The following is a 6,000-nucleotide window of genomic DNA, read 5'->3' as shown; positions in this document are numbered from 1 at the left end:
GGGGGATATTGAAAAGTTTTACACGCAACCTCAATTGTTGTGTATGCACCTAATACACCACATGAAACCTAAAATTTTACTTACTAAACTGAATTTGAATATAATTTTTGATGGTTTTCAATTACACTTAGTCAATTTATCAGAATAAAGAAAAAAAAATCAGAAACAAATAAAGGAATATGCCCTGTATCCTTGAACAAACTATGATAGTCTCAGTTGAACCATCTTTACGAGAATGTATGCGTGATGTGTGTATGTTATCTGCCTGTGTTTGTGACTAAGTCAGTATCTGTGTGTATGTTTGTTGTGCAGTTTAATACCCTCCAGATATTGGTTATATGTAGAATTGAGAAGTCAAGTAAATGTAGATCTAGAAATTACATATACCAGTATACTAACAAAGCATTCAAAATGTGGTCTTAAACAACTTCAGTGGTAACAAAATAATGTGCAACTGCAGCAAACAAGATAAAAACACATGGAGTGACCATTGTATAACATTCACTTTTTGGAAGAAAATATTCCTACCACACTTTTTCACACCACCAATGAAGTGATCATACACATTACAAATAATTAGCTTTTCTTCATCAGCCTTTCTTGTATCTGTGACTTTTCTAGCCTCTGCCCTGAAGTGTGCCATCTGAGACATTATGTTTTTCGGGTTGTCCGTCCTATCAGTTTTGTGGACAGTGTTACTTAACAACAGTTAGAGGTATCCTAATGAAACTTTGGAAATGTATGTGGATTAAGTTGTGCTAATCAACAGTTGGGTGCACATGTTCAAGGTCAAAAGTCAAGGTCAAATTCTCAAAATTCAGTAATTCCCCCATGTCTATGCAATTATTTATCTGCAGGTCAGGTTAAAATGCCAGAATTCTTCTATTTAATGCTGAAATTACACTTTTTCTCCATATCTTGGAGACTACTCAATGCATAAGATTTTTGCTGTGGGGTCAAAGATCTGGGGAAAATGTTCAAATGTCACAATTTTTCCCACATTTTGAAAATGACTATTTAAAATAACTGAATATTGTCATGAAAATGGATGTTAACAGTTAGTGACTACTGTTTTGCGAGGTTTTTATTCGCAAAATTAAAAACACACGAAAATATTGACTCTAATGCCGATATGAATGTGACGTAAGCGTAAACATTTCTCCGTTCAGTACAGGTCTCCACAATCGCGAATTTTACCACTCGCAAAATTGTCGGGAAGTCCCGATTCGCGAAAATTTAGACTCGCAAAATATATGGCGTATACAGTATTTGAAAATCATGGACATGGGGCCAAAGGGCAAGGATCAAGGTCAAATAAAAGGGCTTGAATCCTTGAATACCTTCTCTCTAATTATTACAATTTAGCCATTCATTCAAATGAAACCTAGTTCAAAGAAAGTATAAGGACTCAACACATTTGTGACAAACCTGTCATATTTTTTTTTGCCAAATACTAGTATCTGAAACTGTCATCTCACAGTGTCAATATACGTATAGACATATTGGGAGAACCATGCACTATGGTGGAGGCATTAAAAAAAATGATATACCCGGTATCCATGCATATAACCTCACAATGATTCTGAAGGGATAGATGTGGACTATGGGGTCAAAAGTCAAGTGAAATTGCAAAAATTTCACGATTTACTTCATATTTCTGAAATGGCTATTGGAGGTGTCCTCATGAAACTTTGTACATGCAATTGCCATGCGTCATTTTGTTTGGGGGCGTAAGTTCAAGGGTGAGTGTCAAAGGTGAGAACTATAAATTCAGTTTTCTAATTGCCTCATATCTGTGAAATTGCTCAAGCTTTTGGAGATGTAGCATGGCGTATCAGCTAATGGCTCCTGTGATGAAAATGGTCATGTAGTTATGAGGTGAAATGTCAACAAAATTGGACCTTAACATTGCACAGCAAGTTCAATCTTGGAACTTGCTCAAATTCCCAAATAATTACTCCCTGAAACAATTTTGACATCCAAAATAAATTTGTTTCTTGCAATTTATTTGAAACTGTCATCTCACATTATGAAGATGTTTGTAGGGGGCCTACTCTAGACCTACTGGGAGAATAATGTGACATAGCCAAGGCATACCAGTCGCCATAGCGACATTACTAGTTCTTGTTAAAGGGAGATACTGTCTGTGATTTCATAATCAATGGCTTCTGCTAACAAAACAGTCCCAAATCTTCTTTGGCAATATTAATTATGTCAGTACATGTATTGTAATAAAGATGATAAGAACTTTTTAGTTTTGATTGTGGGTACACTGGAACCTCATATACCAAGGATGGATATAGCAAGATACTAAGTACCTGATATAATGAGGTCATTTTGCAGAACCCACTCCCTTTTTACCCTTGTTTTTATCCCTGATAAAACAAGATACATGTATCTGATATCACAAGGAAATTTTAATTGTCCAAAGCAGCTTGTTTAAATGAGATTGCCCTGTATATGAGACATATGAGTTTTGCCCTGGCCAAAAATGAGTATTCCTGTGATCTGATTGACTTGGAGTTCTAAGCCATTGGCCTTTTATGAAGTATATGGAGAGTGGAAGGTTTTTGTGTGGGGATGTGCAGGCTATGTCCTACTTATCATGTCAGGAAAAAGGACATGTATATACTTTTACATGTTTATTGACTAATTGTCTTACAGCAAAATGTATTCACTTTCATATGAACCACCATGTATTGTGTTTTCCACCCACCAAAAATATTACATGTCAGTGCATACGACTTTTCATTTTCATTGGTTTGTATGTTGTTTTTTTCAGAACTTTTTTTTCCCCCTGTGATGTTAATGTTTTCCTATTTTTATTGCAAACTATCGCAGAGTTAATTTGACTGACTGAAGATACTTTGTATTCTTCAATTTTGTGCTGCACCTGTAGTACAAATGTGCTACTCAATAAACATGGTTTGCCAAGCAGAATATGACATTCAAAAGGGCTCCAATTCCTGTCTAACATTGAGTGTGTGTTTCCATGTTATAATCAACACCCTTTCCCATTCCAAAATGCGTTTCTGTCACAAGTGAGAGACTATGAATCAAACCACACACACTCTCTCTCAATACTGTATTTCAATGATGTATAACAGTCAACTGACCCACACAAAATATGCACATACACTACATCACATTTGTAAGGCAAAACATTTTATTCACTTGTCAAAAAGTTTGTATCACACATACTATACTTTTGTACAGAATTCAAAATAAAATGCAAACAAGATCAAGAGAAACTAACAGAAATAAAATAAAGGTAATGATGCATATAAAGGAAAATGCAATTGGTCTTCATTTCAATTTTACAGGACAAAGTGTTTCACGTCTTGTTTCCACAAAATATCACAGATTAAATTCACATATTTCCCAACATACTTCATACACATACTGCATACGCCATATATTTAGGGGTCTAATCGTGAATTGGGACTTCCCGACGATGTAGCGAATGATTAAATTCACAATTATGGAGTACAGTACTGAATGGAGGAATCCATATTCATATCATTCATATCAGGATCAGAGTAAATATTTTTGCCTGTCTTTAAATTCACTAATAGCACCCAACTCGCCAAATTCGTGAAAATAAATACCTCGCATAATATTCAGCATATACAGTAACAAAACTGTGTTCACAAAATTCCAGTGCTAGTCACTCTCCAAACACAGTCTATTCATCATGTACTCTGATGCCTTTGGAGAAAAGGAGAAGAGAGAGAGAGAGAAAGAAAAAACTTTCGAAATACATGTAACACAAAACCAATGCAGTTACAACGCAGTAGCATACTAGATAAACCCAGAGAAAATCTATTGCTGTTGATCATTGCAAAACTCAAGCACTGCAACTTTTTTCTAATTATCCTAAATTAATTTCCCCCTAAACCCAGCTAATCTATCATCCAACAACCCCCCCCCCCCCCACAAACACACACTGTAAACCACAGCTTAGGTCAGAAGTAAACCACATAAAACTACATAATGAGAAACATGAATATTTTGGGTGGATCTGTCAATTTGGAATTGTTGCTTATGCAAATTCTCATTTACATGCAGTACCAGTATGGATGACACTGATGATCGATGATCAAGAATTGAAAAACACATTCACTACCAACATAACACACTGTGTCCCGGGGCACACATATACATGTACACACATAGTCAAACAAGCAGACCACAACATGGACCATAATCTACAAGCCTGTATACTACAGGCATACAGAGTGCTCAGCTGTTACAACAAACACACTTGTAAAAAATTCTTATTATTCTTCTTCTAAAAATTCAGGTTCCAATGTTATTAACCATTTAAGTCTAAGGGGCAAAAACCCCTTTACAATGAACAAGTTACAGCGAAATTCTTGCGATGACGAAATTATTTCTGAGTGCCACTGATAAAGAAAAACACAAGAAGAAATGTGCTTTAGTATAACAAAATGTGGATTACCCATAAAAATTATATAGCAAAACAAACATTTGCTGAGCATCTCTGCATGGGCAAATGTTTTACATTTCAGTATGCTCAATTCATTCCCTGTGCCACACAACGTTTCAAAGAACTCGTTATAATGCGAGTATAGGGTGTACCGTAAATGTAGCATGTGCAATACATGCAGTGTGTGCAGTCTATAATCTAATCCTGAAGAGCCGAGAGTCTGGGGAAAGACAAGTGGAATGGTGACAGCATGCATGTGTTGGTAGCATAGTGCCTGAGATTGGGAATATTAAGTGCACCCAAAATAGTGTCATGATTCACTTGCCTTTCAAAATCATCATCAATGAAATTCATCTTTGTCCACACTCTTTTTCATATCTTTTCCTACATGCTTTTTCAATTTTTTGCCCACCAGTGATAGAGCGCATAACTTCTCAGCGGCACGGAGCATGGGTACAAAGGAGAGATTCTTGTTTCTTCTTCTCTTATACCTCCCTGTTTTCACTAAACATTTCATTTGTTTAGATGTAATGAAATTTCAATCTAAGGAAGGAAAACTGCTGGTCCTGAAGACTTCATTATAATGAGAGTCAACTGTAAAGTACCTTTGATTGCCTCAATCAGTCAAATATCACATTGTGTTTCCATCATTATCAAATGATCCAAGCTCCTACTTGATAAAACAAATAATGCAAATCATACAATGATGCTTTCTAGTATTCATTAACTTTGGTACCTTTTCTATGGTCTGAAACACAAGTTGTAATACAACATTTTACAAACTTCCTTTCTGGATAACCCTACGAACACCCCGAACTGCCAAGACTTAAGTACATACATGTATGTCTTGGATGCCATCAAACAGAAAATTTTACAAGTTAAACCACAGTACAAAAATTATAAGAGGACAAAACAGCACATAAATATAAAGGGCCTATCTCACTGGAGGAGACGTTACTGTGCTGTGTATGACAATAAGAAAAAAAAAAATGGGTTGTGCTCTCATAGAGAAAGTGAGCAACTCCAGAGACATCTCTTAACAAGGTGACAACTCACATTCGCCCAAAAGTCACAGGGATATTGTCACAGGGATATTGTCACATTTTCTCAACTACGCAGATATTTTTTTTGGTGACTCTGTATCATTGCCAGTAGGTCACCATTGGTCTCCGCAAGGTCGTACATACGTTGCAGACAAAATAAGTCTCGAAGTACTCTCTGTTACATGGCTGCAACTAAGGAGACGTTGTGGAGACATCTCTGACTCCGAGACCAGCTGGGAACAAAAAGGTCTGAAAAAATTTAGCATGTTTGATTTTCTCGCAACTAACCGAAAACCTGCCTAGGTTCCAGATGTCATCGAGATGTCACAGAGACATCTCTGTGACCAGCTAGACTCACTTAAGTCACATGTACGAAACATTCTTCGCATAAAAACACATTCTATGAACGCTTAAAGATCTTTATCATGCAAAGCACAATTAAGGAATGTTTTTACAAACCACACTTAACATTCTTGGCATGGCTACAGTACACTGGGAATGAAGGTG

Source organism: Diadema antillarum, unplaced genomic scaffold (assembly GCF_040938485.1).
Source record: "Diadema antillarum isolate AM-2024a unplaced genomic scaffold, OU_Dant_1.0 seq00000442_RagTag, whole genome shotgun sequence".
Classification (NCBI taxonomy): domain Eukaryota; kingdom Metazoa; phylum Echinodermata; class Echinoidea; order Diadematoida; family Diadematidae; genus Diadema; species Diadema antillarum.
Note: the sequence above shows the minus strand (reverse complement) of the source record.